The sequence below is a fragment of the Heloderma suspectum genome, chromosome 7 (assembly GCF_057233095.1).
Source record: "Heloderma suspectum isolate Gila_16-S chromosome 7, 16-S_ref, whole genome shotgun sequence".
NCBI lineage: Eukaryota > Metazoa > Chordata > Lepidosauria > Squamata > Helodermatidae > Heloderma > Heloderma suspectum.
This window is the reverse complement of record NC_139464.1, coordinates 96,660,458-96,681,465: the sequence shown is the minus strand read 5'-3', so window position 1 is coordinate 96,681,465 and position 21,008 is coordinate 96,660,458.

Sequence of the window (21,008 nt, the reverse complement as noted above, 5' to 3'; positions counted from 1 at the left end):
CAAGTTCGTAAGCATTCAAATGTTTTGTAAAAAACTGCACTTGTGTCCACATTTAGGATTGTGAATGGGGCAAGTCGAGATGATTTGTGGACTGAAACAAAATTCTAGGGATGTACGGAAGTCACTTATCTTTTCGAAGGGGTGATTCGTGGGGGGGAGGCGCTCCACTCCTCCCCCCAAAATCCTGACCTGGCCGGCTCTGCTCCATGGACATTCCACGGAGCCACCGGCCGGGGCCACTCGCAGCCGGACATCCAGCCACTGGGCAGCCTTCCTGAAAAAAAAAACCCACGCATGCAAATGGTGGCGCCTACAGCAGCCACCATTTACGTTCCCTTTTTTTTGCGTATGGCTGTGAGAGCTGGACTATAAGGTAGGGATGTACGAAAGTCACCTACCTTTTCGCAGCTTGGCTTCGCAGTGGGGGGGAGGCGCTTCGCTTTCCCCCCCGAAGTTCAGGTGAAGGGGGGGAGGCTTCCCGCCTCGCCCAGCCGAAATTCAGGCCAGGAAGAAGCACCCCATCTCCCCGGCCGCGAAACAAAAAGTAAAAAAAAAAAAAAAGACCCCGCGTTAGGCTACCTAACGATTTACGTAGCCTATCACGGCTAGATTTCCAAAGTCAGCCATGATAGGCTACGTAAATCATCACATAGACTATCACGGGTGACTTTGGGGGAAAAAAAAGCACGTACGCAAATGGCAGCGGCCCATGGGAGCCGCCATTTGCGTACACGCTTTTTTTTTTTCCAAAGTCTCCTCTGATAGGCTACGTGACGATTTATGTAGCCTATCATGGCTGTCTTTGGAAATCTAGCCGTGATAGGCTACGTAAATCGTTACATAGCCTATCACGGGTGTGGTGTGTGTTTTTTTTACTTTAGTTTTTTTTTTTGCAATGGCGGCGACGGCAGCCGGTCGGGAGACCAGCCGCCGCCCCCGCCCGCGATGAACTGCTGCCGAACCGCCGCATAGCCTTCGTAAAGATTTACATAGCCTATCATGGCTAGATTTTTAAAGACCACTGTGATAGGCTACGTAAATGTTTACATAGCCTATCACAGCTGATTTAAAAGAAAAAAATGTGTGTACGCAAATGGCAGTGCCCATTTGCATTCCTTATTTTGGTACGTCTTATAGCGCTACGCTATTTGTGTTCCCCTTATTTTCGCCCTCTTAGTCTACGTAAATGTTTACTTAGACTAAGACGTGCCAAAATAAGGAACGGAAATTCCATTTGCGTCCCTGCTAGCCAGCGGCCGGATGTCCAGCCGCTGGCGGAGCCGGCCGGTGGCTCCGCAGGATCCCTGCGGAGCGGAGCTGGCCGGCCAGGATTTGGGGGGGAGGGACGGAGCACCTCCCCCCCGGCCAGAATTTCAGGGGGAGGGACGGAGCGCCTCCCCCCCCACGAATGTCACCCTTCGAAAAAGTAAGTGACTTTCGTACATCCCTAATTTTGGCCACCTAATGCAAAGAAAAAAACTCCTTGGAAAAGACCCTGATGCTGGGAAAGATTGAAGGCAAAAGGAGAAGCGGATGGCAGAGGATGAGATGGCTAGATAGCATCACTGATGCAATGAATATGAATTTGAGCACACTCCGGGAGAGAGCAGAGGACAGGAAGGCCTGGCGTGCTATGGTCCATGGGGTCACGAAGAGTCGGACACGACTTAACGACTGAACAAAATATTCACGTAAGCTATTACGGCAAAAAAAGGGGGAATGCAAATAGCGTAGCGGGCAACATTTGCATTCCTTTTTTCCCCGCCATTTTAGCCTACATAAATATTTACGTTAGCTATTATGGTGAAAAAAGAGGAACGCAAATAGCGCCCACTATGCTATTTGCGTTCCCCTTTTTTCGCCCTAATAGCTTACATAAATATTTACATAGGCTAAAACAGCAAAAAAAGGGAACGCAAATGGCGGCCGCCATAGCCGCCACCATTTGCGTATGCTGTTTTTTTTTTGCTTGCCGTGATAGGCTACGGAAGTATTTACATAGCCTATCATGGCAAAGGCTGCTATGCAAATGGCATGGTGGCTGCCATTTGAGTCGGCAGCAGCCGGCCAAGAGACCAGCTGCTGCTGCTGCTGCCAATGCCAGAGCTGCCGCCGGAACAGCTGCCCCAGGTAAGCTTTCATCCCGGGGGGGATGAAAGCAGGGGGTGGGAGGCCGTTCTGCCACGGGTTTCGGGCGGCCGAATGTCAGTGCATTTGGCCTCACTGAAATCTATGGCGGAATTCTCCGCCATCTCTACAAAATTCATGTAATCCCTACAGATCTAGCTAGCCAGTGTTAGCTGCGAGCATAGATTCGGAAGCAAGGAAATGCCCAAGTCTGGAGACTGACTGGGAGGAAATGCCAGGCGACTGAGCATAAGGTGGTGGACTAGAGCTCAGGCCTTGACAGAGAGTGTTTTATGAAGGCATTTCCCAGCACTGCAAACATGTTATTGAAAACTGAGCAGTGAGCTCAGCATAGTAACTGATCTCCATGCTGCCCTCACCACAGTGCAAACAGCCTCCATGTGACTAGTGATTCTTGCTGCCTTTAACATTTAGCAGTGCCTTTCTCATGGTTTGGCATCATTATGTAGAGAGTCTCCAGAGTCCAAGAAGACATCCTGGAAGCCACGTGCTAGTGCTGGAGAGTGATGTCTGTTAACGTATTTGTCAAATCTGACCTCAAGAATGGCAATGTTCAGAGACCAGTGGGAGAACATTTCAACCTCCCAGGCCACTCTGTCAACAACTTTACATTGGCCATTCTTGAACAAAGGAATTTCAAAGACAGATATTACGCAAAATTGCTGAGTCACAATTCATCAAGAGATTCAGCTCTATTTCCTGTGGTTTGAATAAGGACAAAGGTGGGTTGTTTTTTTTAATTAGTTAGTCAGTTTGTTTGTTTTAATCACCCTGTATTTGTCTATCAGCTCACCATTGCTATGATGTTTGTGTTATCAGCCAACAATGTTTTTTGAATGGCAACTCTTAAGGTAATCATCACTGTCTGTACTTTTTGCATTTCAGTTCCCTCCAGAAATACTGCTTACAACTCCCCGAAGCATGTGTATATAAATCTGACCATTTCAGGCAATTTAACACTTCATGCATCTGATGAAATGGACAGTGTCCACAAAAGTTTATGCCAGAATAAATAAGTTAGTCTTTAAGGTGGCACAGGTCTCTTAGTTGTTTTTGCTGTAACAGACTAATATGGCTGCCCCTCTGTTATTTGTGATGATGTCTGTGTGGTAAGCAGTTCTAAATGTTAGTGTGTGCGTGTGTGTGCGTGTGTGTGTGTGTATCAATCACCATGTAAGGCCTTTTACTCAGCGGCACCTTCATGGCAAATGTAGCATGTTCACCAGTCCTTTCTACTTCTACCTTCAATACTGTACTCAGGACCCTATTGGTACTTGATTCTCACTTTAATTTCATACTCAGGCCCACATACTGATTGGTAAAATTCATGCACCTCTCAGAAAATTTGAGGGGTGTACACATGTCAAACATGTGAGTGTTCCTTCAAAACACTTAGAAGTAGCACTGGAGAGCAGATTAGTGCCCTGGGTATTTTAGAGGTAGGGCTAAGAAAAATGTCCCCCACTTTCATGGGCCCATTTGCAGGCTGCAAAAGGGAGATGTTTCAGTTATTTTGGGTGGTGGATGCACAATAATCAGGGAGGGGACTTATTTGCACTCCCTCACAGCTCTGTTGGGCTGGCAGCCACCATCTCCCCACACCATCTCTCCAATGCCTGATTCTGAGGGGCATTCTGGGGTGGGGAGAATGGAGGTTGCCAACTCAAACTAACTGTGAGGCAGTGCTGATAAGTTGATTTTCCCTGAAATTCACAGTTTCCCCACCTGACATATGAAAGGGGGAGGCAGTTCCACTCCCTCTTTTGCCCCTGAACCCTCCAAAATCCAGGGTGAATTTTGAAGGTTTGAGAGTTCAGCCTGGTAAAGGACAAACACACACACTTCAGATTTGTCAAGCAATTCATGTATTTTTGTTCTCAGTTAGCCATATCCAAAATACTGCCTTCTTTCCATGTTAAATAGCACTATTATTATTATTATTATTATTATTATTATTATTATTATTAAAAAAAAACCTTAATGATTATTATTTTTGGCATTCATAAAAAAGAACACTGAAGTTTCTGTTTGCATAATAGCTGAGTAGAAAGGAGAAAAGAGAATTTGACCAAAGGCCATCTGAGCATTAAGAAAAAAAGAAGCTTGACTGATGGATTCTTGCACCGATACAGACATAGCCTATGGTTTTTACTTCTGACATCAGCTTTGTATATAAGCAACACAGATGTTTGTCTCTCCCAAATTAGCTTAATATCAACATAATATATTGCACATTAACTCAAAATATAGGTCTCTAGGTTCACATAAAGAATTCTTAACAAGTTTCTTCCTTGCAGAGCATTTCTCTCCATTCAATGGGCATTAACTACTTCTGCCACCTGTGAGAAATACAATGTATGTAACACATAGAGAGGCTATTAACATCCCATTTTCACAGTGCATCAGCACAAATTTTTCTGTAGCAGGTGTTGTTGCAATTATGATTCATAGGAGACATGTACTGTGTGTAATGGTCCCCAGGTTCCCACATTCACTAAGTGTGTATACTGACTGCTATTATAAAACATGGAGGAATATATGCCTCAATCAAGATGTGAGATGGATTTTAAAGATTTGTTCTTTGTTCAACATCATCCTTTTTCATCCTTCAACATATCCTGGAATTCCTTATTCTGACTAATATAAGCACCACTATGGCTGAATCTACACAGCAGTTATACCGTTATCATACCGTTATCATACCTATTGGTAGTACACATGACACCAATGGGCACCAATAGTTATGATAATGGTATGATAACGGTATAACTGCTATGTCTAGATTCAGCCTATGTCAGGTAGACCACAGCTGTCAGGTTTTTCTCTTCCTCCACCCAAGGCAGAGAAGAAAGGCATGCTAGAATAACTTAGAGCACAATCCTATGCATATTTGGACAGAAAAAGTTCTACAATTCCCAGCATGCCCCAGCTAGCCATGCTGGCTGGGGCATACTGGGAGTTGTAGGGATTTTTTTCTTTTTCTTTTTTTGTCTAAACATGCATAGGATTGAGCTCTAAGTACCTATTGTCTAATGATCCCTAACATTCCCTTTCCAGGAAAAAAGAGTTATATATCTACCTCTTGCTCACAGAAGGTCTTGCCTATTGTTTCCCATTACCCATGTAATTTATTAAGCTTTACCAGTTGTCCTTGAATGGTCAGGCTGCAACAAAAGAATAAATTCTCTTCTCTAACAGAAATCCCTTTCCAGCAGATGCTTACAAAATCCTCAGAGCTGGGGAGGAAGAGGGTATGCCTTGCTAGTGTAGTGGAAGCAACTCACAATGTGGGCTCGACAGTCTATTTTCAGTCTATGTCTGTGAAGGAACAGAATTGTCCTCCATTTTTGGCATTTGGTTTGACTGTAGGATATTATGGAGTTAAATCTTTGTTGTGTACTAGTCAATCAACCAAAAGGTTAACACTTTAGAGGTGAGGAAGTTCTGCTCAAGAAGACGGGGGATTATAAAGTTCAACTAAAGGTTAGAGGAAGAAAAAATGTTTTAACTCAAGAAGCAGACTCTATTAGCAGAAATAAAAAAAAAAAAGAAATTGCCCTCTTGACATTAGGGAGATTAAAAAATATATATTTTAGAAGATATAAGCAAAAGGAAGAAAGGAAGAAAGGCAGAGGAAAGAGAGAGGGAGAGATAAGGAGGGAAGGAAGGAAGGCCAGAATCCTAGAAGAAAGAAAAAATCAGAGCTGATTTAACTGGAGAATTGATTGAGAGAGCTATACCAATGATAGTAAGATATTGCTTGAATAAGGGATCTGGATAAAAAATAGGGACACAGCATAGTTAGGTGGGCTGGATGTGTTTATCCCTGGTTATTTTATTGCCCTATTGCTCATATTATTTGTTTTTAGGTAGGGACTGGTGTTTCTGTGAATCCAATTAGATTTTAAAACTTTGTTTTCCGATTGACATTTTCCTTCAGTAAATGTTCAACTTTGTTAATTGTCATTTTGTGGTCTCTTTTTTGGGTGCCCACCCCACATCTAATAGTCAACTCCTACACTACCTAAAGTAAATATGTACCTGAGATCCAGAGAGCTTTAAGACTGGTCTGGTGGAAGCAGCCAGAGAAATAAAGATTTCCACATGGCGGGAGTAGAGAAGACCATAGGAAAGGAAGGGCAGAAAGGGCTGTGGGTACACTATTTTGTCAATTTTTCCTTCCATTCATGGAACAGGATGTTGCCAGTTCATGAAAAGTAGTTTCACATTTCATAAGCCTGTTCCATTCCATTTTCACGTAAATCTGCAATTTTGTTAAAAAAAGCACGTTTATATGCATTTTACCCTAAAATGCTGATGATTATATGCATCTTACCTTAAAAGCTTATGATTATATGCATTTTATCCTAAAATGTGCATTTGTGTTGCATTTCATCTTAAAATACAGAGTTTGTATGCATTTAATCATAAAATATGCATTTTATACTCATATTTCACAGAATCATAGAATAGTAGGGTTGGAAGGGGCCTACAAGACCATCGAGTCCAACCTCCTGCTCAATGCAGGAATCCAAGTCAGAGCATCCCCGACAGAGGCTGTCCAGCCTCATCTTGAATGCCTCCAGTGTGGGAGAACCCATTTCAGCAGAGAAGTGTACTGCAAAGTTTGTAAAATGGTGAAAACCAAAGAATAACTACATTCCCATTCACATATTAGTCCAGGAATTTTGAATCAAGACAGTTCACTTAAAAATGTGGACTAAAGTAAATCTTTGAGCATCTGTACAACTGCTATGATCCACTTTACAGTTAAATAGATTTTTGCATAGTGCATAGACCCATTTAAGGTGCAATCCTATGCAAGTTTAAACAGAAATAGGCCTACAACCTCAGCATGCCCCAGTCAGCATGGCATGACTGGCTGGGCCATGCTGGGAGTTGAAGGCCTTTGTTCTGTCTAAACTTGCATAAGATTGTGCCCTTAATTGCTAATAATAATATTCAACCAGTATGTAGAACCAGTCAGTTAGCCAGACATGCAGTTGATTCTTTTTAGGTGTAGTCACATGTGATCTGAAATGCAAGGGGAAGGTTCCTCCTCCTTGCACTCCTAAATGGTGCTCCTGAAGGTCAATCAAATAGCAACAGTGTATGGCCAATGTAACACCAATTTTCAAAAAGGGATCCATGGGGGATCCGGGAAATTACAGGCCGGTTAGCTTAATGTCTGTTCTGGGTAAATTGGTTGAAGGTATTGTTAAAGATAAAATTAGTAAGCATTGAGAAGGACAAGCCCTGCTGAAAAAGAATCAACATGGCTTCCTCAAAGGTAAGTCCTGTCTCACTAACCTTTTAGAGTTCTTTGAGGGTGTCAATAAACATGTAGACAGGCGTGATCCAGTAGACACTGTTTACTTGGACTTCCAAAAGGCTTTTGACAAAGTCCCTCACTAAAGACTCCTGAAAAAACTTAGCAGTCATAGAATCAGAGGACAGGTCCTCTTATAGATCAGTAACTGGGTAAACAACAGAAAGCAGAGAGTAGGAAAAATGGTAAATTCTCCCAATGGAGTAGGGATGTACAAAAGGCACTTACCTTTTCGACAGGGTGATTCATGGTGGGGGGAGGCGCTCTGCACCTCCCCCCAAAATTCTGATCCGGCCGGCTCCGCTCTGTGGCGATTCTGCGGAGCCGCCAGCTGGGGCTGCCTGCAGCCGGACATCCGGCCGCTGGGCAGCCTTCCGGAAAAAAAGAAAACCAGTGTACGCAAATGGCGGTGGCTACGGTGGCCACCATTTGCATTCCCTTTTTCCCCGCTGTTTTAGCCTACGTAAATATTTACGTAACCTATTACGGCGAAAAAAAGGGAACGCAAATAGTGTAGTGGGCGCTATTTGCGTTCCCTTTTTTTCGCCGTAATAGGTTACGTAAATATTTATGTAGGCTAAAACAGTGAAAAAAAGGGAATGTAAATGGCAGCTGCCATAGCTGCCGCCACTTGCGTACGCTGAGGGTTTTTTTTTAGCTTGCCGTGATAGGCTATGTAAGTATTTACGTAGCCTATCACGGCAAAGGCAGGTACGCAAATGGCGTGGTGGCCGCCATTTGCATGGCTGCCTTTGCCGTGATAGGCTACGTAAATACTTACGTAGCCTATCACAGCAGCCTGGCCAGACGCAAATGGCGGCCGCTACAGTGGCCGCCATTTGAGTCCGCAGCAGCCGACCAAGAGACCAGCTGCTGCAGCCACAGCCACCACCGGAGCTGCTGCTGCTGGAACATCCGCCCCAGTTAAGCTTTGTCCGAGGGGGGATTCCATGGGGGGGCAGGGGGAGGCTGTTCCACCACGGGTTTCAGGAGAATGCACTGGCATTCGGCCTCACTGAAATCCGTGGCGGAATTCTCCACCATCCCTACAATGGAGGCAATTAAATAGTGGGGCCCCACAGGGATCTGTATTAGGACCAATGTTTTTCAACTTGTTCATAATTCACTCCTGGAATTAGGAGTGAGCAGTGAAATGGGCAAGTTTGTGGATGACACCAAAATTATTTAGGGTGGTTAAAACAAAAAGAGATTGTGAAGAGCTCCAAAAGGATCTCTCCAAACTGGGAGAATGGGCATCTAAATGGCAAATATGGTTCAATGTAAGCAAGTATAAAGTGATGCATGTTGGGGCAAAAAATCCCAACTTCAAGTATGGACTGATGGAATCTGAGCTAGTAGTGACTGAGCAAGAAAGAGATCTTGGGATTGTGATGGACAGCTCAATGAAGAAGTCAACCCAGTGTGCAGCCACTGTAAAAAAGAAAAGAAAAGGCAAACTCCATGTTGGGCATAATCAGAAAAGGGACTGAGAATAAAACTGCCAACACCACACTGCCCCTATACAAATCTATTGTGTAACCACACTTGGAATACTGTGTCCAGTTCTGGTCACCACACCTCAAAAAAGATATTGTAGAGCTGGAAAAAGTGCAGAAAAGGGCAACTGAAATGATCAAGGGGCTGGAGCATCTCCCCTATGAGAGAAGGTTACAACAGCTGGGATTGTTTAGCATGGAAAAAAAGGGGTAAGGGAAGACATGATAGAGGTCTACAAAATTATGCATGGTATGGAGACGGTGGATAGGAGACATTTTTCTCCTTCTCTCACAATACTGAAACCCAGGGTCATCCTATGAAGCTGATTGTTGGGATATTCAGGAAAGATAAAAGGAAGTAGTTCTTCATACAACGCATAGTTCAACTATGGAATTCACTACCACAGGAAGTAGTGATGGCCACCAATTTGGATGGCTTTAAAAGGGTGTTGGACAAATTCCTGGAGGAAAAGGCTATCAATGGCTACTAGTCTTGATGGCTATGTGCTACCTCCAGTACCAGAGGCAGTGAGCATATGTACACCAGTTGCTGGGGAACATGGGTGGGAGGGTGCTGTTGCACTCATGCCCTGCCTGTGGGTCCCTGGTCAACAACTGGTTGGCCACTGTGTGAACAGAATGCTGGACTAGATGGACCCTTGATCTGATCCAGCATGGCTCTTCTTATGTTCTTATATTCTTATGTTCTTAACCCATGGTTTATTAAGAAACATGGATTTGGGATCAGAAAACAAGTTCAGAGTTGCCCAGCTTGTCACAACTATGAAGGTATTTAGGGAACATTGTGTGGTTTATAAAGAGCACTTTAAATGTAGAGCAGAAATTTATAGTTTGGTAATCCTTTTGAAAATGACAGTAGCCTTGATGTTTTACTTTACTGAGCATTCAGTAATGGGCATTACCAGGACCCCTATGAGGCTGGTGGAGTCCTATCATGGAAGCCAAAGCCACACCCTTATGATGTCTACCTCAGGACTAGTACATGGAAGGGAAGTATGTGCTCCTGACATCTCAAAACATTTGTTTTGGGAAGCACCTGACTTACCACATGATTGGACTTGTTTGATTATTTTTTCACCCAGCAACTTCTGGCAAACACCTTCCACAGTTATTTCAGGCTCCCTGTTGACCAAGAAGAATAAGAATCAAATCTATCTGATGCTATGTAGAAAAAAGTTATGCCTTCACTCTGTGTGAACTTTGTCTTTTTGTGTTAGCTTAGGCTTTTAGCAGCCTTCTTTCTTTTTATTTTATTGAAAGGTTTCCCAGCACCATTGCAAAGGTCACCACTGAGTTATTTTTGAATCTGGATGGATGAATCTGTCAGTTTTGCTTTCTCTTGAGTTCTTTCTGTCTGATTTATAAATAAATTTGTGAATTTTGGCAGTTAATTTTAATATGAATAATAATACTAATAAAATCAATATGCATTATTATTATTGATTAAAATATATCAGTGCGTTTACCACATCTCTTTTTTAATGCAGTTACAATAACAAAAACAAGAAAAACAACATATTAAGCCATGGTGACTGCACTGTATTCATGTGATTTAACCTTTTTCTCTTTCATTAGAATACTCAGTTCCCTACTGATTCAGTTTGTGGAAAGTCTTTGCTGAACTCTGCTCCCATTAATATGTATAAAATAAACAGGAGATCACAGCTTTAAAGTATGTGATTCAGTTGATGAATGCCTATATTGTTCCTGCGGATAGGCTGAATCAGATCAAGAAGCATTCTGTTATCAGTCAGTAGCTCACTAGATTCTCGTTGTTGTTGTTCAGTCGTTCATTCGTGTCTGACTCTTCATGACCCTATGGACCATAGCACGCCAGGCTTTCCTGTCCTGCGCTCTCTCCCGGAGTGTGCTCAAGTTCATATTCATTGCATCGGTGATGCTATCTAGCCATCTCATCCTCTGCCATCCCCTTCTCCTTTTGCCTTCAGTCTTTCCCAGCATCAGGGTCTTTTCCAGAGAGTTTTCTCTTTGCATTAGGTGGCCAAAATATTTGAGCTTCAGCTTCAGTATCTGTCCTTCCAATGAGCACTCGGGGTTAATTTCCTTTAGGATGGACTGATTTGACCTCCTTGCTGTCCAGGGGACTCGTAAGAGTCTTCTCCAGCACCACAGTTCGAAAGCATCAATTCTTCGGCGCTCAGCCTTCCTTATAGTCCAGCTCTCACAGCCATACGTTACTACTGGGAAAACCATAGCTTTGATTAGATGGACCTTTGTCAGCAAGGTGATGTCTCTGCTTCTTACTATGCTGTCTAGGTTTGCCATAGCTTTCCTCCCAAGGAGCAAGCGTCTTTTAATTTCATGGCTACAGTCACCGTCTGTGGTGATCTTGGAGCCCAAGAAAGTAAAATCTGTCACTGCTTCCATTTCTTCCCCTTCTATATGCCAGGAAGTGATGGGGCCAGATGCCATGATCTTCATTTTTTTAATGTTGAGTTTCAAACCAGCTTTTGCACTCTCCAGTTTCACCCTCAACAAGAGGCTCTTTAGATCCTCTTCGCTTTCTGCCATTAGGGTGGTGTCGTCTGCATATCGGAGGTTGTTGATAATTCTCCCAGCAATCTTAATTCCGACCTGTGATTCATCCAACCTGGCATTTCTCATGATGTACTCTACATATAAGTTAAATAAGCAGGGTGACAATATGCAGCCTTGTCGTACTCCTTTCCCAAGTTTGAACCACTCGGTTGTTCCATGTCTGGTTCTTACTGTTGCTTCTTGACCCTCATACAGGTTTCTCAAGAGACAGGTAAGGTGGTCTGGTACTCCCATCACTTTAAGAATTTGCCACAGTTTGTTGTGATCCACACAATCAAAGGCTTTAGCGTAGTCAATGAAGCAGAAATAGACGTTTTTCTGGAATTCTCTTGCTTTCTCCATGATGCAGCGAATGTTGGGGATTTGATCTCTAGTTCCTCTGCCTCTTTGAAACCCAGCTTGTACTTCCGGTAGTTCTCGGTTCGCATACTGCTGAAGCCTAGCTTGTAGGATTTTGAGCATCACCTTGCTGGCATGTGAAATGAGCGCAATTGTGCGGTAGTTTGAACACTCTTTGGCGTTGCCCTTCTTTGGAATTGGAATGTAAACTGACCTTTTCCAGTCTTGTGGCCACTGTTGAGTGTTCCAGATTTGTTGGCATATTGAATGCAGCACTTTAACAGCATCATCTTTTAGGATTTTAAATAGCTCGTCTGGAATACTGTCATCTCCACTAGCTTTGTTGTTACTAATGCTTCCTAAGGCCCACTTGACTTCACTCTCTAGGATGTCCGGCTCAAGTTCAGTGACCGCACTATCATGGCTATCAGGGACATTCAGATCTTTCCTGTATAGTTCTTCTGTGTATTCTTGCCACCTCTTCTTAATCTCATCTGCTTCTGTTAGGTCCCTGCCTTCTTTGTCCTTTATCATGCCCGTCTTTGCACAAAACGTTCCCTTGAGATCTCCAATTTTCTTGAAGAGATCTCTAGTCTTTCCCATTCTGTTGTTTTCCTCGATTTCTTTGCATTGTTCATTTAAGAAGGCCTTCTTGTCTCTCCTCGCTATTCTAGATTCTCTATTCTAGATAGAGAATCTATTCTAGATTCTCTATTCTAGATTCACTAGATTCTCACATACCAATAAAATAAAGACCTTTTCTGAGAAGTGAAAATACAGAAATCTCAGATGAAATAAATGAAATAAAATGGAACGATAGCAAAAAGAAGGAATTTGACCTCTGTGTTGGTTGTAGTCACTCATCTGGAGGACGAATGCTTCAGTGCTCCAATACAGGTAGGGCTCCAAAGTATACAGAACTCTGCCTCCATATCAATCTCTATAACTGGATGCACAATAAATGCACAAAGGGGTTATTCATGTATGATTACTCAGCACTATCCTACACACAGGGCTGCACACATTAAGATATCCAAATAGCTGCGAATTGTAAAACTTGCTGTTGAAATCACTTCCAAGTGTTTGGGGCTCCACAAGGCTGTGGGAACATTCAAATCCAGTTCTCATGATAGGTATCAAGATCAAAACTTCTGCCCCCGCCCCCAGCTTAGGAACATGTGAGAATTTTGTTCAGTTTGGTTTTGGAAAAAAAAACTTACCAAAATTCACAAATTCCTTCATAAATGGGATGAAAGGAGCTTGAGATTTAAAAAAACAAAATGAATGTGGGAGAAATCAAAACTGAGATATTTGTCCATCCCTTCCCTCACGAAACTCCAATTCTGTGGCACTGGCACAGTGTCAGGAGACCAGTGTCAGGCTGGGAGCTGTGGAAAGCTGCCCTATATGGGCAGAGTTATCTCAATGGCCATGCCCCTTCCCCTGGCCCCACCCCCTTTCCTCCAATCACCAATTGTTTCCTGGCTTTTGTGCAGTTTTTTTCCCACATTCTAAATGGTTGAAATGCTTCTCCTAAGGCTTCATTCCTGACAACAAGAGCTTTAAGCTAAAATATGCTGGCATTTTGACCATGCCCCTTTTGTCTTGAGCCCCACCCACCACTGGAATATGCCCCCAAGAGCTTCTCCAAAATGGAATTTGACCTCCTGGCTAAAAGAGGCTCAACACCTCTACTATATGGTGAACCACTGAACTGCAGCTAGCTACTAGGGATGGGCAAACTTATCTGGGTCCACCTCAATGGACCCCCACTGGCTGCCTGACCCTGTTCGGTGCAGAGCACAAGCCTCCAGCCAGTCCACAGCCACTGGCAAGCAGCTGCCCACTCCCTTGCCAAGCCATCATTTTGCAGAAAATGGCAGCTCGTTCTTTTATGTAACGGAGCTTTTTACACAAGTGGTGGCCATAAATAAGCCCCTGTTACGCAACATTACAGGTATTTTAAAATGTCCTAGCAGTTGCTTAGAGTAAATGCCACAAATGTTTTCAACTCCCAATGCAAAAAATAAATAAATTTTAAAAGTGTGTGCATGTGTGTGTGTGTGTGTATACACACACACACACATACACAGGGTGTTTCAAAAAGATGGACCCAATTTGAAATCGCTATATCTCTGCAACCACGAACCACCCATGAATGAAACTCTTACCACTTGAAAGGGTGGGGCATAGAGTTTGAAAGTGATTACCGCTAGATGCCTCTCTCAGCACACAAACATAGCCCCTAGCCTCAGTCATTCGCAAGATGGTGACCCTGCAACACATTTTGCATTCTGCAGTTCAGACCCCAAGACTTGGCGCTATAGTCTTGGCCCACAAGATCTCCAGACATTACGCCTTGCAAGTTTTTCTTGTGGGGATACGTCAAAGAACGTGTTTTTGTAGTGATTAATCTCCTTTCATAGAATCATAGAATCATAGAATAGTAGTGTTGGAAGGGGCCTACAAGGCCATCGAATCCAACCCCCTGCTCAATGCAGGAATCCAAGTCAGAGCATCCCTGACCAATGGCTGTCCAGCCTCGTCTTGAAGGCCTCCAGTGTGGGAGAGCCCACCACCTCACCAGGTAATTGGTTCCATTGTCGTATTGCTCTTACAGTCAGGAAGTTTTTCCTGATGTTCAGCCGGAATCTGGCTTCCTGTAACTTGAGCCCATTATTCCGTGTCCTGCACTCTGGGATGATCAAGAAGAGATCCTGGCCTTCCTCTCTGTGACAGCCTTTCAAGTACTTGAAGAGTGCTATCATATCTCCCTCAGTCTTCTCTTCTCAAGGCTAAACATGCCCAGTTCTTTCAGTCTCTCTTCATAGGGCTTTGTTTCCAGTCCCCTGATCATCTTTGTTGCCCTCCTCTGAACCCTCTCCAGCTTGTCTGCATCCTTCTTAAAGTGTGGTGCCCAGAACTGGACACAGTACTCCAGATGAGGCCTAACCAGTGCTGAGTAGAGGGGAACTAGTACTTCCTGGGATTTGGAAGCGATGCTTCTATTAATGCAGCCCAAAAGAGCATTTGCCTTTTATGCAGCCACATCACATTGTTGGCTCATATTCAGCTTGTGATCAAAAACAATTCCAAGATCCTTCTCGTTTGTAGTGTGGTTGAGCCACGTATCCCCCATCTTGTAACTGTGCATTTGGTTTCTTTTTCCTAGGTGCAGGACTTGGCATTTATCCCTATGAAATGTCATTCTGTTGTTTTCTGCCCAGCGCTCCAGTCTATCCAGATCACTTTGAATTTTGTTTCTGTCTTCCAAAGTATTAGCTATCCCACCCAATTTAGTGTCGTCTGCAAATTTCATCAGCATTCCCTGCACCTCCTCCTCCAAGTCATTAATAAAAATGTTGAAGAGCACTGGGCCCAGGACTTTCATCCCATTTATGAAGGAATTTGTGAATTTTGGTAAGTTCTCATGAATAATGATGCAAACAAAATTCTCACCCATCTGAAGTGGCAAAATTCAATAGGTAAAGGATTTCAGATTTTGATGAATCCAACCTGTGGACTCTGCAGCAGACTGGCTTTTTCTGAATTGCATGGCTTCTGTGGATTAGCAACTAATCTGGATGACCTCAAAAACAGAATCACAGCAGCAGTGACTTCAGTGGAAGAAGACACTTTGAGAGGCGTTTGGGACGAATTCAACTATCGTCTCAATATTGTCCATACTGCAGGCGGAGGGCACATAAAGCATTTATAAAATGGTTAGTAAAACTTGCTAAATCCTTAAACCATTTGTAACTTTTGGTTTAATTGTAACACGTTGCCATCGTAAAATCTACTGCTTTGAAATTGGGTCCATCATTTTGAAACACCGTGTGTGTATGTGTGTGTGTGCGTGTATATATATATGGCATGGCTGATGAGGCTGCAATCCTAAAGAAACTTAAAGGGTGTAATCTTCAGAAAGCATAGTGAGACTTGCTTTAAAGTAAGCAAGCATTGATTTTCATGGGGAGGGAGCAATCCTATGGCTGCTAGACAGTGGCTAGATGGCCATAGGATATCCTGTTTTCCAGGAACCAATGTCCCCCCACTTTCACATTGCCTCACAGGCAGCATGGAACAGCCCCGTCCTTTGTGCTTGGAAAAGGAGTGCAGAGCAGCCAAAAAGGGGCATGTCTAGGGGCGTTCCAGGGCAGGGAGGACAGAAATGCCTGCATCCAATGTGTCTACTCCCCTGCTCTGCCCTCCCACAGCTAGACAGCCACAATCTAGCTGTCTAACCAAAAATGCAGGGCAGGAGAAGCACAGAGGGAACGATTCCCTTCATGCTTCTCCTGCCCTGCTTTGGATAGACGGTTGCCTCCGAGTTTGGAGGCAGCCACCTATCTGGATAGGATTGCACCCTAAATGTCCTAAACAGGAAGCAGGATTGAGACCATTGTAGTCAAACAGGAGAGATGGGGAAGAGCAAAACTGGATGTCTCAGCTGTTGTGTGCTTATGTGATATGGAACCCTTATTCAGAGCTGCATTTTAGCATGCTTTTGAATAAGGATCGAGTTATTCAATTAAGCCAGTCATGGATATCAATACATACACAAGGAGTTGCTTTGGATTTTGAGTCACATTTCCACTCTTGCCTATAAGTATACCAAACATGCAATTTTAGCATGGAGGAAGGCAGACATTTCACAAAAAATGTATGGACATGTTGAATCCTTGTGCCTATTTCCTATGTTCAGGCGCAACTGCAGTTGTTTATGTAGGGAAAACTCCAGCACCCATGCACAAGTGTAAATTCTCAGCATGCTTGGGAAAACCCCAAGATTTGCACAAATACCAAAAAACAAAACAAAACAAACTCTTTTTGTACACCCAAAAAAACACCCCGATGAGGACTGTGCATGCTCAGTGGCTATGGAATTCTGAGTGACTGTATGTGTGGGAGGTGGAAAATCAAGGGGGGATTGGAATAGAGTATCCAGGAGGAGGGCAATGAACAGGAACACTCCATGCTGCAACATTTTGTTGCAGGTCTCACTTGTACAGTCATCCCTACTGCCTAACCCTCATGGCCTCAACATGGCTTCCCTGCCCACAAATGGTTTTTTCATAGAGGAAGGAATGTCATATTTGGTTCCAGAACTGAGCTTTGATGCTAAAGGTTGGTTCCAGGGCTGAGCTCTAATAGCTCTGGCTCACATGCTAATGAGCTACCATTAGAAATTTGGATAGGGTTGAAAGCAACATGAAGAACTTCAGCCCATATCTTTAAATACCAATAGCTTTGCAATTGATTCAGGAAGGAAATTTACTGAAAGAATAAGACTTAATTGAATGTTGCTCATCTGGAGACAAAATTAACCATCTGTTTGTCCCCAAACACCTCTTTTCCTGCTACGTTATGAGAATGATATGATGCACTATTGAAATAACTAGATTTGATATGGGGGAACAAATCATCACTTAATTATGTTTTTTTTTTAAATAATAATCCAAGTCCCAATATGATGCTTTTTCATTTCTTTCGAAACCCTGAACCCACCTTTTTATCCATTTCAGTTATACACTCCACTGGTTCTTAAATTTTCAAGGATCAGTCAGTAAGGTATTGATTGAAAAGAGGAATAAAACTCAAAACCGAACAAACACATTTGACTTGTTCATAATGCATGGTCAGCTTTGGGGAAAGAGAAATGGTGAAAGAACGCGATTGTGGAGAAACAGCTGGACTGTGACTTGAATAAAGCAAATTACTCTGGCAACAAATCAATGATAGACCTGAGCATTCCATTTTATGCCTTTTTTTGCACTGGGCAGATGCAGAAAAGTCATATGGGCAATACAATACCATCAACCATCTATTTTCTATAGGCTGGACTAGATGAAGAAGGCCACTGACTCCTGACTTCAAAAGGAAGACACATGTTTAGTTTAGTGTAGACAGAACTGCAGCAAGTATCTCTGTGCAATCAGGTTTCTTATGGAACTCTGTGTGGTCACCTGCTACATCTGAGGATGATGCATTTTCATAGCAGGAGGGCTTTGAAAATCTTAATGCATTTGCAATACAGTACTACCTACTTACAGACACATAATTTCTTTCTCACACAGATGAAGTGTCCGACTTGTCACTGAACAATAAATGGTGGACTTGTTTCAGATGAGATCCACTTTCTTTCTCTTTTCTCTAAAACTCTTCAGTAAGCCCAGCTCCTGGTGGCAGGGTTTTTAAGCAGAGAAAAGAAGAGATGGCTTGGACATGTGGCAATCAGACCTGAATATAATACAGTTTAGCTCACTTGATCTACTCTTGCCCTGAAGACGGTTTCAGCCATTCGAGTACCACAACTCCTGCAAAAGAATAAGAAATTGTGTTGTAAGTTAAACTAAAGGAGAGAGAGAGAGAGAGAGAGAGAGACTTAAATTTGATGAGTCCAGATCAGTGACATGTATAAAAAATTAAAAAAGAGTATTGAAGCACCTTAAAGACTAAAAAATAAATTAAAAATACCATAATCTTTTGTGGACTATTGAGGACTATTGAGTCCATTTCATCAGATGAATCTGATGCATTTGATAAAGTGGACATGAAAGGTTATGCCATAATAAAAGTATTAGTGTTTAAGGTCCCACAATACTCTTTCTTCTTTTTGCTATAATAGACTAACATTACAGGCCCACTTCAAAATGCATTTAGAAAGTGATGATGTATTCAGCATGAACAAATTCTTATATGCTCATGATATAAGCCTCAAGAGTTTAACCAACATAGAAATAGCATAAAGAAACATTTCCTAATACCCTTCCTTCAGTTTCATAAATATAATCTGTTTGCTCTCTCTCTCTCCCTCTCTCTCCCTCCCTCTCCCTCCCTCTCTCTCTCTCTCTCTCTCACACACACACACACACACACACACTAACACACACACATTGTGGGCACTTTTAAACCTAGGATTCCTTCTTTGCACTATAAGACTATGAAAAGTGATACATACAGTTTTCATTTACTTCTTTTTTGGGGGGATACCTGAAGTGAATTTTGAGAAATGCATCCTGGACTGTCATTCTGGGACAGTGGGAGTAGGGGCGGGGGGGATTCCCCCCTCCCAATGGAGGACATTTAGAATTCTGGCTGGTCCTGACTAAAACCCAAAACAGCCCCACTGAACTCGGAGCTACCAGCCTCCACTGCATGCAGCAACAGATCATTCCTGTATAAGGATTGGCTCAACCTGCAGCAGTGGCAGTTCTGCAGGAGGAAGCAATGACTGGCATCCACCGACTGGGGAGCCAGGCAAGGTGCTTCTGCTTCACTTCTACACATCACCTCAATCCCATCAGCACTGACAGCACCAACCCACGCTGAAGGGCTCGAGGTGCCATAGATCAAAGTCATGTTTGGTTGACACAAAACTGCTTCTTTCATGCTAATGTAGGAGTGAAATGCAAGATCCTTGCTCTGTTATTTGGCTGAGCTTTATTTTCCTCTTCATCTCAGTGGTTTCAAATTCTCTGTGAGCCAAATTCCATATTACACTAATCATGTAGCATGTAGCTGAAGGTTAGCTGTTTGTTTACTCCAGAGTAAGCACTTGCGGCCCTGAATTGGATTGGGACCAGTACATACCAGATGGGTTGGATTAAACTTCTCCCCACTTCCCCCCACCCAATCCTCCTTTCCTCATTGGGGGAGGCAGTAAAAGGAAGGAAGGAAGGAAGGAAGGAAGGAAGGAAGGAAGGAAGAGAAAGAGCCTCCATTGGCATCAATTGAGACTTTATTCTTTTGTTAACCCCCTGTGGGGGAGCATTCAGAGGGTAATGATGTGGGGGGAGGTTTAATCCTCCCCTCATGGCGCACATTGCTCTCAATCTAAATTGGGGCCATGTGAATTTACACTAGAGTAAACAAAAGCAAACTTTCAACTTCATTCTATGTGATTAGCCTAACATGTAGTTTGACTCTATGTCTACAAATCCATTGCTGAAATATTGCTGTCTTGCACTTGTTTCCATCCTATTGTGGGTGATCAAGCAAAACTTATTTGCATGATCCCTGCTATTCAGTTAGGAAATTCTATAATCAAATGCCTCCAAGATAATTCTAGAATTAAAAATGGGATTCCAATGCCCATTACCACCCAGTATGGTCTTCTGACCCAGGAGTAATAAAGATGTCTCATCTTTGAAGTTTGCCAGATGAGACACAATTGGACCAGACCATTAGAAACAAATCATTAGTCCCCTTTTTCTGTTTAGAATGTAATCCAGATAAGGAGGTGTCAGTGTTAAATTTAGGGTTACAGCTTTCATTTAGTAGAGTCTCATAACGTTATTAGGTCAGATGGACCATCAGATAAGTGATCAAGAGGCCTCACTGGAGACTGTAAATATGTAAGAAAAACAAGCTCACAAGACAGGATGATGTAAAGTAAATATGTTTGTGTCAAAAACATACCTGTAACATGTCAAAGAAAGCTAAAATGTTTAGATAAATATGTTGGTATGCATGTTAATCTCGATAAGAAAATTCAAAATTCAATAATCTTATTTAGACATATGAAGATTTAGAGTAGAAAGGTTTCCTTTGAAATTTTTGGATAAGAAATATAAACTGTAGTAAGAATAGTTTGGACATATTTTATATGGATGTCAGAGAATTCTGCCATGGATCTTGGTGAGGCCGAATGCCAGTGCATTCAGCCCCCCGAAATCTGTGATGGAATGAAGCCCCCCGCCCCCCCACTCTGCGAAAGGTGCACGAAACGGGAAACTGTTTGCGCTAGGGATGTACGAAAGTCACTTACTTGTTTGCGGATTATGTTGATGGTGGGGGGGGAGGCATCCTGTCCCTCCCCCCGGAATCCTCACTGGGGGGGAGGCACTCCACGCCTCCCCCCTGGAGTCCTGGCCAGCCGGCTCCGCTCTGCAGGGATTCTGAGGAGCCACCGGCCAGCTCCGCCAGCAGCCGGACATCCGGCCACTGGCTAGCAGGGACGTAAATGGTGGCAGCCATAGCCGCTGCCGTTTGTGTCCCTGCAGTCAGCCGTGATAGGCTACATAAATATTTACGTAGCTTATCACGTCTGACTTAAAAAAAACACAACAACCAGTGTATGCAAATGGCTGCAGCCACGGCTGCCACCATTTGCG